Consider the following 12,518-nt stretch of genomic DNA (forward strand, 5'->3'; position numbering starts at 1 on the left):
CGTGAATGCATACGGAGAATTCAAAAGGGTGAAGTCAAAATGGTATTTGGGAGAGAGAGAAATTGAATGGTTCACGACGTTCTTCAACAAAATTTGGAGAAACAATAAGATGCCATCAGAATTGAGGAAAAGTATCCTAATCCCTTTATATAAGAACAAAAGCGATGTCCAGGATTGTGCCAACTATCGAGGAATAAAATTAATGAGTCACACTATGAAACTTTAGGAGCGAGTGATCGAACAAAGGCTAATGAGGACGGTGAAGATCTCGGAAAACCAGTTTGGCTTTATACCGGGAAGATCAACTATGGAAGTTATCCATCTAATGAGACAATTAATGGAGCACTATCGAAATAAGAAGAAAGACTTGCATATGGTTTTTATTGACTTGGAGAAAGCATATGATAAGGTACCAAGGGAAGTACTTTGGTGGGCCTTGATAAGGAAAGACATTTCGCGGAAATATATTGACATCATAAAGGACATGTGTGAGGGAGCATGCACGAGTGTACGTACCAGTGTTGGGAAGACTGAAGAGTTCCCTATTACGATTAGAGTGCATCAAGGTCCTGCATTAAGCCCATTTCTTTTTGCCGTCGTTATGGATGAACTAACGAGTTCACTTCAAGATGGTATACCATGGTGCATGTTGTTTGCAGATGATATTGTGTTGGTTGATGAGACGAAAGAAGGCATGGAGAGGAAGTTGGAACTATGGAGACAAACTTTAGAATCTAGAGGCTTTAAGTTGAGCCGAAGTAAGACGGAATATTTGGAGTGTAAATTTAGCGGCGAAAGGAGTAGGGAGGCAGAGACAATCACCCTAGATGGGAGAGTTGTTCAGGCATCAGATTGCTTCCGGTATTTAGGATCTATTATCCAAACGGATGGAGAAGTAGATGGAGATGTTGCTCATAGGATTAAATCTGGGTGGGCGAAGAGGAAGAGTGCTACGGGTTTCCTTTGTGACCCCGACATGCCTAATAGATTGAAGGGAAAATTCTACCACACGACAATCAGACCAGCATTGTTATATGGTACGGAGTGTTGGACAGTGAAACACTGTCACATTCATAAGATGTCGGTGGCGGAGATGCGTATGTTGAGATGGATGTGTGGTCATACGAGAAAGGATCGGGTGAGTAATGAAATAATTAGGACAAAAGTAGGGGTTACATCTATTGAGAATAAAATGAGGGGAAACCGACTAAGGTGGTTTGGCCATGTAAGACGAAGAGCGCTTGATGCGCCGGTTAGGAGGACTGAAGAGTGGCAAAGGGATGTAAGGGGTAGGGGAAGACCTAAGAAAACTTGGAGGAGGGTGATCGAGAGTGATATGAGTTTATTGGGGATTGAGGAAAATATGGTAGTGGATAGGACAGAGTGGAGGGAGAGAATTTGTGTCGATGACACGACTTGATTTTACGATTTTATATGATGGTTCATGTTAGCCGACCCCGAATCATTTCGGGACTAAGGCTTTGTTGTTGTTGTTGTTGTTGAATGGTTCTAAACTGGATAAAAATGTCGTGAACATCCGTCTTATTTTTTAGAAAATAAATCCAACTGTATTTGGTACAGTGATCAACAAAGACAACATAGTGGCGATATCCATCCATAGAAGTAACAGGTGCAGGACCCCCACACATCAGAACAAATTAAATCAAGTGGAGCAGTAGAAGAATGATCATATAAAGCAAATGGTAATTTGTGACTTTTACTGAGACAGCAAGCAGAACACAAAGAATGTGTATTATTTGAAACAACAATTTTATTTGAAGCAATTAAATGTTTAACAATGGAAAAAGACGCATGTCCTAAGCTATCATACCAAAGAGATAAACTAGCTAATCGAGCGGAACAATTATTTAAAGTCGATAAGCAGAGGGAATATAACTCGTTACTCTGGCCTCGAAGCTGAATCTTCCCTGTTCCCAAATCCTCGATATAAAAACAATCAGAGAAAAATTCAACAGAAACAAGGTTAGAATTGGTTAGAGCGTAAACAGATAATAAGTTATGAGCTAACTGAGGAACATGAAGGATATTACGTAATTGAAAACGAGAAGAATCAGAGGAAAAAACAGAATTACCAACACGAGCAATAGGGAATTTAGAACCATTATTAATTTGCATTTCATTAGGACCCATATATTCAGAATGAAAATTGAGGTTGCCGAGATCAGAGGTGAGGTGATGAGTCGCGCCGAAGTCTATTACCCAAGGTTGATTGCCGTAGGGCTTGTAGTAATATAAGATTGTGGAGAAAAGTTGGTATCACAATTAAACCGAGGAGAAGAGCAATTGCGAGCAATATGACCAAGCCATCTACAATTATGACGAGTTAGATGTTCCCTAGAATGATGTTGAGTTTGATGTCTAGTTGAGTGACCAGATGAATGAGATGCACCCCATTGGGAGCTACCAGTCGAGCATTGTTGTTGTCCAACCGAGAAGGGTTGTTGTCTAGTCGAGAAAAGAGTGTCAATGTCACACCCGACCCTAAACGACCTCAATCGGCATCGGGCGTGAAATAGAAAGATCACAATTAACACTTAAGAGTCTCCAAATTATCCAAATATCATACTTTTCAAGAATTCCTCTTAGATATATTATAAAATAAATCCATATTTCTACTACATTCAAGTCCTAAAATTATTATCCAATACAATCAAATCTCCAAATAAGAGGCAATGTCCTAACTAAAGACAAAACCGATGACTTGATACTTCAACCTTCTCTATCAACCAGTAACTTCTCTTATACCGTGCTCTTTTTCGTCTAAAAACATTAAAACATTTAAAAAAGTGAGACAGAAATCTCAGTAAGCAATTATCAACTACACAAAATACTTATACTCAAAATAACTATATATATTTTAATTTCCAAAATGTATCATATAAAATTCATGTTCTTAAAACTGAACATTTTATAGACTAAACCATAATAAAATACTCAAAATAGTACCTTTAACCAAATATGCAATTTAAAATATCAAGTTTGCTATCATTTCTCAAAATACCACACATAGTCCAAAACGTAAATCACTGTATTAAAACACTTAATATAAAACTCATGTCCAAAATAGCTATATATATTTAGTTGTTTAAAATCTCAACTATACAAAATAAATAGGTTTGAAATTAACCATTTACTCAAATCAACTGTAAATCAATAAATACTCCATAAACCGTATTTCGGTAAATACTTTATTAACTGTATCTCAATAAATATTTCATCAACTGTATATCAATAAATATTTCATAACTGTATATCAATAAATACTTCATAAATCATATCACGATAAATACTTCATAAATCGTATCTCAATAAATACTTCACAAACCGTATCCATCCGAGAGATAATCCCCGTATGTATCAATCCCCACAATATAATAGAATCGAGATATCTCATAATTTGCCTATCCCGCATGGTCTTACTCAATACTTCTTTGCCATACCTGATAGGTCTTTCAACTATGTACACATGCTGTATTTCTCACTAAATACGAACTTTAATTAAAGCCACCTATCCGGATTACTCTTGATGGATACTAAAAACATTATAATTTAATAATATAATTTAAAATCAGAAATATATATATGTAAACATATATATATATATATATATATATATATATATATAAAACTCATAAATCAACATCATAAAGTTTTCTCAATATCTTTACTCAATCAATTTCCAAGATATTAAATCATACTTTATTATTGAAATAAAATCACCAATAAATAATTTCAAAATATATTTATCAATAATAACTTCAATTTCTTAAAACTAAAGACATAAAATCATCATATATATATACTTTATTTCAATAAACCATAATTTCATCAAAGCTACTATTTTAACAATCTTTAATTAAAACTAAAGTTTACTTTGAGAAATAAATTGAAAATCACTTAATATATAGACATATACTTTTGTACATAAAGCAATTTCAATAAAGTTTCTCAAAACTCTTTTCTTTAAATTCTACTCTTCAAAATATCAAATCTTACACAAATATTAATCAAATATACCAAGTTCATCAAAAAAAAAAAAACCCAAATCATGTATACCTTAATATATATTATAGGTTAGAATTAACATGCAAATACATATATAATTACTTTGAACTTAACTTTAAGCTCATGTTAAAAACTAATCCATAGAAACTCCAATTAATCAAATGCATGTCAAAAATCACCACAAAAATTTAATTTTCTGGAAAATATAGAGTTATATATACATATATATACATAAAAACTCAAAAGGGTAGTTGATAATTACTTACTTTAGCACTAATTGAGAAAATTAGCACATTAAACCTCAAATTTGCCCCTCTAATCAGTGTAGGTCGAACCCATGATAGAAATCTCCAAATCAAAATACACCGACCACAATATGTATTGGAATGTCTAGAAGCTACTGTAAAAAAATCAGCTCGATCCGACGGTTCAAACTCTAGATATCAAGGTATGATCAAAGCTTGGTGATTTTGGATTAATGGAGAAGAAAAGAGAGATGAAGATGACCATATGAGCAATGTGAAGCTCGAAAATTACTGCTGAAAATCACTAATATACATGTCTTGTTTTGTGAGATTTGTGTTCCCAATAAGGGAAAATATCCCTTTTGGTCCCTCTAAACTTTAACTTCTTTTAAAACTTACTTTAAACTTTTAAATTTTACACTTAAAGCATGAAATTAACCTCCAAATTATATCCATAATATCCAATTAACTCTCCAATCAATAAATAACTATAATATAAGTTAATATTAGGGTATAATAACTAAAATTAGGGACACGGATGTGACAGTCAATAACCAGAATGAGAGCAGCCACCTCTGTTGGTTCGGCCACGATCGACCACCACGGGATAACTGATGTCCATATGAAGTGTCGAAAGAATGAAGTGTTGTGGGTTGAATAGAATTAGTGACGGTGTCGCTGGCAATCTGACATTCCTCAGACAGTAATAGACCATAAAGATCATTAAATATAATGGATTCCATTTTAGCTTCAATTGCACGAATGAAGGGATGATAAGAATTTCAAAGTCCCATTAGAATTGCATCAATAAGATCATCCTCAGGATGAAAGTGTTAATACGTTGCTAGCTGATCATAGATGGATTTAGCATGAAGCATGTAGGTGGAGATATCATAGGAACCCTCTAGAGACAGCTTGTAACTGAGCACGAAGGTTGCGGATGTGGGATCTGGAACCAGTGGAATAAGTTTTGTCCATGCTTCAAAAGCAGTTGTACATTTGCGATGTGCGGAAGGAGTGATTCAGAGACAAAACTTAGTATCACATTAAGAACTTGTTGATCTCGTTGGTCCCAACTCATAAAATGAGGATTTCACAGATAGCAAATAACGCATGAGCATTCCAAAGAATAGAGTTGGTAGCCGTCAATTTTACGTGGATATTTGGTGTGTGAATAGGTGAATGAGACTGTAACGGAAGAGTGGAAGGAGAATATTGTGTATATGGTAGGATGGACATGGTGGAGGTTGCCGAGAAAGGACTAACAAAGGTATAAGGTGCCATGATAGACGTCAAAGTAGGTAAAGAAGCAGATGCGGAAGCAGATGTTGGAGTGGAGGCGGTAGACATATCAGCAGACGGTAGACGGCAAACGGTAGAATCAAGTGCGGTCTGCAACAAAAACAGAAGCAGCTCGCGGCAGACTACATAATAGTCAGCGGCGAAACAAGTGTGGCAGGTGACAATTGGTAGTAGCGACAGAAACTGTATGGGGAGCGGCAGCTGATTTTAGCACATATGGGATTTAGGCAGGGGCGGAGACAGGGGGCCTGGGGGTGCCCGTGCACCCCCGGCCGCCGGAACCACCCTGAGTAGGGGTGGTTTCCGGCTCTCCTGTCTCCATTATTTAAGGTTGGGGGTGCTGAATTAGCACCCCCAGACTTGAGGCGCCCAGCTTTGGGCTACCTCAAGTCAGCTGTATTTGGCCCAGAATGGGCCTAAACTTAGGCCGAACCTGGGCCAAATTCTTTTGGCCTGTTAAGGACCAAAAAGACATCGTTTTGGTCCTTAACAGGCCAAAAAAATTAAGCGGTGGATAAAAGTAGGGGTTACATCTATTGAGAATAAAATGAGGGAAAACCGACTAAGGTGGTTTGACCATGTAACACGAAGAGTGTTTGATGCTTATTAGGAGGAGTGAAGAGTGGTAAAGGGATGTAATGGTGAGGGGTAGGGGAAGACCTAAGCAAACTTGGAAGAGGGTGATCGAGAGTGATATGAGTTTATTATGGATTGAGGAAAATATGGCAGTGGATAGGACGGAGTGGAGGGAGAGCATTTATGTCGCTGACACGACTTGATTTCACGATTTTATATGATGGTTCATGTTAGCCAACCCCGAACCATTTCGGGACTAAGGATTTGTTGTTGTTGTATTTTACTACAATGTAGTCAAAATTTATGCAGCATCGAACACAAGAATTCGAAGTAGCTGTTAGTTGAGTTACCATTGAGGTGAATAATCAACTATGTATGAATTAATTACTAAGGGAAAGGTTCTATCAGAGTGCTTTCTAATAAATGGAGAAATTTTAATGTGGAACCATAATATAATTGTTCAAGCAGATGTCGTTTGTAAGATGCTTCTCTTATGAACTAATTGATGCTCTTCCAGCAACCAATTACTAATTTTTGTTTGATAGCAAGGCAGCTGCATAGTTTTAGATTTGAATCATTTTGCCTCGTTACCCAAATGCAATTATTGCATGTATCTAAACAACTTCTCTCGATTAGATCCATGTGTTATGCAACTGATTGTGTTTTTCCTTATGTTTTAGAATGGTCTGAAGGACAGGTCACAGAGTACCTAGTTGCAACATGTGGTGACTACTTTACAGATGTCAAGATGTAAGTTAAAAATCATTCATTTTTGGGTCAACTTATCAGTAAGAGTGTGGACACAGACCTGTTAACTAGTTTGTGCACTCTAAACTGAACCCATCCTATTGGTTCAGACTAATTGCTAATCGAAACAAAATCAGTCGGTCCAACTGGGTTGGCGACTTTCATTCTTCAATTCTTTTTCTTTTTGTTTATAACTTCAGTTAATTCAAGTCACGATAATTACCTATTTCATCAAATGATATTTCTTTGTAACCAGAGGCGGAGATAGGGGGCCTGGGGGTGCCCGGGCACCCCCGGCCACCGAAACCACCCTGAGTACGGGTGGTTTTCGGCTCCCCTGTCTCCATTATTTAAGGTTGGGGGTGCTGAATTAGCACCCCCAGACTTGAGGCGCCCAGCTTTGGGCTGCCTCAAGTCATCTGTATTTGGCCCATAATGGGCCTAAACTTAGGCCCATCCTAGGCCAAATTTTTTTGGCCTGTTAAGGACCAAAACGACGTCGTTTTGGTCCTTAACAGGCCAAAAAAAAATTAAGCGATGGATACGATTTAAATGCCAAATTCCTACCCTAACCCTCCTTCACTTTCATTCACTTCGTGGTCCTCCTCTCCTCCTGCTCTCCGCTGCGCTGCGCACATCTTCTTCCTGTCTGCTCCTTTTCTTATTTTATTTTTTTAAACTCTTCAACTCATCTTCTTGAGGTTAGCATTTTCTGTCCCTTTCTCTTTTTCTTTCTTTGTATATTATTTGTTTGTCTCATTTAGTTATTTGTGCTAAATATTTGTTATTTGTTTTTTTTTACCTAGAATTTAAATTAAGTAAAGTATTGTTTTTATTTAGTTATATTTTAAGTGAATTGATTATTTGATTGTGTATTATTTGTAGTTTTTCTTGTTGATATTGATAGTTACAATTAATTGAAATTTTGGTAGTTAAATTTTGATTAGGTCAATTGATAAATTAGGGGTTTTATAAATTGGTCCTCAATTTTTCAATTTACTACATAATATACTTGTTATATACTTGATTTGATTAAATATAATCCTTTTACATATTAGGAGTCTTAAATATGAAGAAATATTTTTCTACGTTAGTACCGAATAAAAATCTGATTGGGTCATCCTCTTCCAATATTAATTTGAGACCAATTGAGCAAGAACGTGATAAAAGAGCGCGTATTGAAGTTAAGTTAGCAATGATGATATAATTGGTGATCCAGGATTGCGTAAACCAATTGATACTTATCATAGTGACATCAGAGATACATTGAGGGGACGGTATGTGGCTAAAGGCCCTTGTCAACCATTTGAGCATAATTTTCCATTTACTCTCATTGGTGGACATAATAGGAAATTTCAAAGTAAATGGTTTGAAAAACATCTGTGGCTAGAGTATAGTGTGTCTAAGGATGTTGCATATTGCTTATGTTGTTATTTGTTTGCCACTGGTAATAAATATGGGGACACTGCCTTTACACAGATGGGTTATACTAATTGGAGAAAAGCTTTAGAAAATTTTATTGACCATGAGGGAGGTCAGAACAGTGCACACAGTTATGCTAAACAAAAGTGGTTGCAATATCAAAATCAAAGGGAGAATATTGATTATGTGTTATCATCGAAATGTTCTACAATTGAGGTTGATTATCGTACTCAATTAACAGCAGTTGCACGTGCCATTCGACATCTGTTGCAAGAAGGTTTGCCTTTTCGGGGACATGATGAGTCTCCAAACTCAATACATCGGGGTCACTTTCTTGAACTTCTCAAGTATACTAGTGACCTTAGTGAAGAGGTAAGGAAGGTAGTGGATTTAAATGCTCCAGGAAATAATCAATTGACTTCTCCCACAATTCAAAGAGAAATTATAGAAGCTTGTGCAAGTGAGACGAGAAAAGTTATCCTCAATGAGATTAGGGATAAATTCTTTACTCTGTTGGTTGATGAGGCTCAAGATTGTTTAGTAAAGGAGAAAATGGATGTGGTTTTGAGATATGTGAATAATCTGGGAGAGGTGATTGAACGTTTTATTGGGGTAGTACATGTTAGTGAAACTACTGTAGAGTGCTTAAAACAAGCTATTGATGATTTCTTTGCGAAGAATGGATTATCAATATCGAGACTAAGAGGTCAAGGTTATGATGGGGCTTCTAATATGCCTGGCGAGCTTCATGGTTTAAAGACACTTATTTTAAATGAAAACAAGCATGCATTTTATATTCATTGTTTTGCTCACCAACTTCAATTAGTTGTTGTGGCTGCTGCAGCACAAAACGGAGCAGTGAGTACCTGTTTTGATTACATTCCTATGATTGTGAATATTATTGGAGCTTCCTGTAAAAGGAAGGATTCTCTTCTGAAACTACATCATGAGAATGTAGTAAACAAAATACAGAACCATGAAATTTCTACAGGAAAGAGCAAGAATCAAGAAATCAATTTAGCTCGACCAGGTGATACACGTCGGGGTTCCCATTATAAAACTTTAGTCCGTCTTTTTGACATGTGGGATTCAATAGAAGAAGTGCTTAAAACTATACATGTGGATGGCTATAATGAGAAAAGTCGAGGGAGTGCTGGGAATGTGCTTGCAAAAATGGTGACATTTGAATTTGTGTTTGTTACAAAACTGATGTTCAATATTTTGGGAATGACAAATGAACTGTCACAAATCCTACAAGTAAAGGGTCAAAATTTAGGAAATGTTATCTGTATGATTCAATTGGTGAAAAAGAACTTGGAAGCATATAGGGAAGACGGTGGGGATAATTTATTGAAAGAAGTCACTGATTTTTGTAATGCACGAGAAATAGACGTACCTAATATGGATGATGTCATTAAATGTCGTGTTAGACGTCTTATTGATGGAGTACAAAAGACGTATTACCACCATTTTCATGCGGACACTTTTTTGAAGGTATTTGATTTCTCTTCATTTATATAAATTATAATGAAATAATATGAATGACATATTTAATCATTTCATGAACTATTTTATTCTAGGTAATTGATGATATTTCTGGAGCATTAGATAAACGTTTCACCGAGGCAAGTTCAGAGCTACTTAGGTGCATAACATGTCTTAATCCTTCTGATTCTTTTGCTACTTTTGATCATGAAAGACTACTTTATTTTGCTGGGTTGTATTCGAAACATTTTTCCTCCTCTGAGTTGATTGAGCTTCACCATCAACTTAAAAACTACATTACTGATGTAAGATTGAATAAAGCATTCTATGGTCTTCGTGATATTGGTGAGCTTGCAAAGAAGTTGGTGAAACACAAATATCACACCACTTATCGTTTGGTGTATCGACCTATCGAGTTAGCATTGGTCTTACCTGTTGCAACAGCTACAGTTGAAAGATGTTTTTCTGCAATGAACATTATCAAGACGGATTTGCGCAACCGAATTGGAGATGATTTGCTTGGAGATTGTTTGATGTGTTATATTGAGAAACAAATTTTCATTAATATTGATCATGAGCTGATTTTGCAAAATTTTCATAATATGAAATCTCGAAGAATATTCTTGCCACCTATTGATAGTTCTGAAGTTGTTAGTAGATCGTTGCCTTCAGCTAATAGGAACTAATTAGCGGTGTATTTTTTAACTACCTTTTATTGGAATTATTAGTATAGCTACTACTTTTTATATCGTTGTTTTTTTTTTACGTTTTTGGTTGGTGTAAAATTGGGCGGCTCGGCTTGGTGTTAAATTGGCCCCCCCAGCCGAGCAGTTCTGTATTCGCCACTGGATTTAGGGTTTAGGTTTTCAGAGAGGCTCTATGAACCATGAAGATAACCGTGAAACTTAATAATGTATTAATAAACACATGTATTTATCTATGAAGCACGAACTCTCCCCCGGGGTCGCTATGGCCGTGTTAGACTTAGGTTCTCGCCGGGACTCGACGATGACATGGGACTCAGCAGTGATACGGATGGGACTCGGCTAATGCTGAAAATATGTAAAGGTTTAGGGGTTTTTTTAAAAACCTATGATTCAATTACAAAATTTGACAAAAAAAACTTAAACTACATCTAATTCTCACATGTGTATCACGATAATAAACGCTTAGCACTTCTTTCTCTTCCTTCTTCGATTTGTTTTGCGATTTACGATTCTTAGCGATTCTCCTGTGATTTCATCTTCTTTCTTGTCGTTATGTTGTCTGATTTCATCTGCACCAAAATCCTTGTGATTTCATCCTTGCTATTAGAGAATGACTTATTTGTGATTTAACAAGTTATATATATATATATATATATATATATATATATATATACATACATATTGTAATTATATAAAATTCATCGTGTCCCGCCGCACCCGTGTCTCATATTTTCTAAAAATGTCGTTTGCCGTGTCCGTACCCGAGTCGGTGCTTCATAGGTTTTATACAAGAGTGAGCCAAACCATAACCCTAAACCTAACCATAGAGTGTATAATTACAAATATAACCCTAATATATATAAACCTATCAGCCACCAGTAAAAAGATGAACTGTCGTGTGTATCTATTCATTGATCTTAATACGAGAGATTATATTTTTGACCACCAATGCTTAGGGATCCTAATCGACATCTACAGTACTGATTACATATATAAAATCTTTAGCCTATTCAACCAGATCATACACTAAGGTGTTGTTTGATAAAACTGAAAATTAAGTGCTGAAAAAATAAGTACTGAATTTTAAATGCTGAATATTATAAGTGCTAAAAGTATTGAATGATATAAATTTTATAAAAATATTAGTTGATAATGTTTAACTTAAAATATTAAGTTAAATATTTTAACTTATCAAAATAAGTGATTTTTAACTTAATTAACTAATTTAAGTGGTGGAGAAACAACTGTTATCAAACGCACTTAAATTAAATAAGTGCTTAATATTTTAATTTAAGCAATTAAATGCTTTATCAAACAAGGCCTTACTCTCAGTTTTTTTGAGTTTAATAAAGCCTACAGACAAATGTGTTATTTTACCTCCATCGGCCACAAAGCTAGAAAATTGAGAAATTTTGCCTTAGGGACCTAGAAGAAACATACAAAGGCAAAATTCATTAAAATTTCCAAGCAATTTCGTGACTTGTGCAGCAAACCTCTACTATTTGTTGTATCTTTAATATTTGAAACAACTTCTGCAAAAGTTGCAAATAGCTTGTTGCTTGCTGACTGCATATAAATTAAGTTAAACAAACCTTACAAGGAAAACATCAAGTTAAAATTTTTTAACTTATATTCTAGATATAATATGGCGATTTTACTGATTTGAATGGATGTATCATGGAAAGTTTAACTGTGTCTACGACATTTTAATAAGTGTTCGGTTGATCACAAAGGATGTGGCTGAAATCTGTCACTTTCTCACTTTTTCTTTTTCTTAAATTTTACATTCTGAGGATCAAGGAAAATGGTAATTCTAAATGAGTCAGGGATATGTTAGTTGCAAATCTGAAAATGGAACTGTACAGGCGGGTAAAAAGTTATTGTTTTTAATTGTTATTTTAATTCTGATAACAGGCTCAAAAAATTTAAGTGGTGGAGAAACAACCGTTATCAAACGCACTTAAATTAAATAAGTGCTTAATATTTTAATTTAAGCAATTAAATGCTT

The sequence above is a fragment of the Euphorbia lathyris genome, chromosome 10, assembly GCF_963576675.1.
Source record: "Euphorbia lathyris chromosome 10, ddEupLath1.1, whole genome shotgun sequence".
NCBI lineage: Eukaryota > Viridiplantae > Streptophyta > Magnoliopsida > Malpighiales > Euphorbiaceae > Euphorbia > Euphorbia lathyris.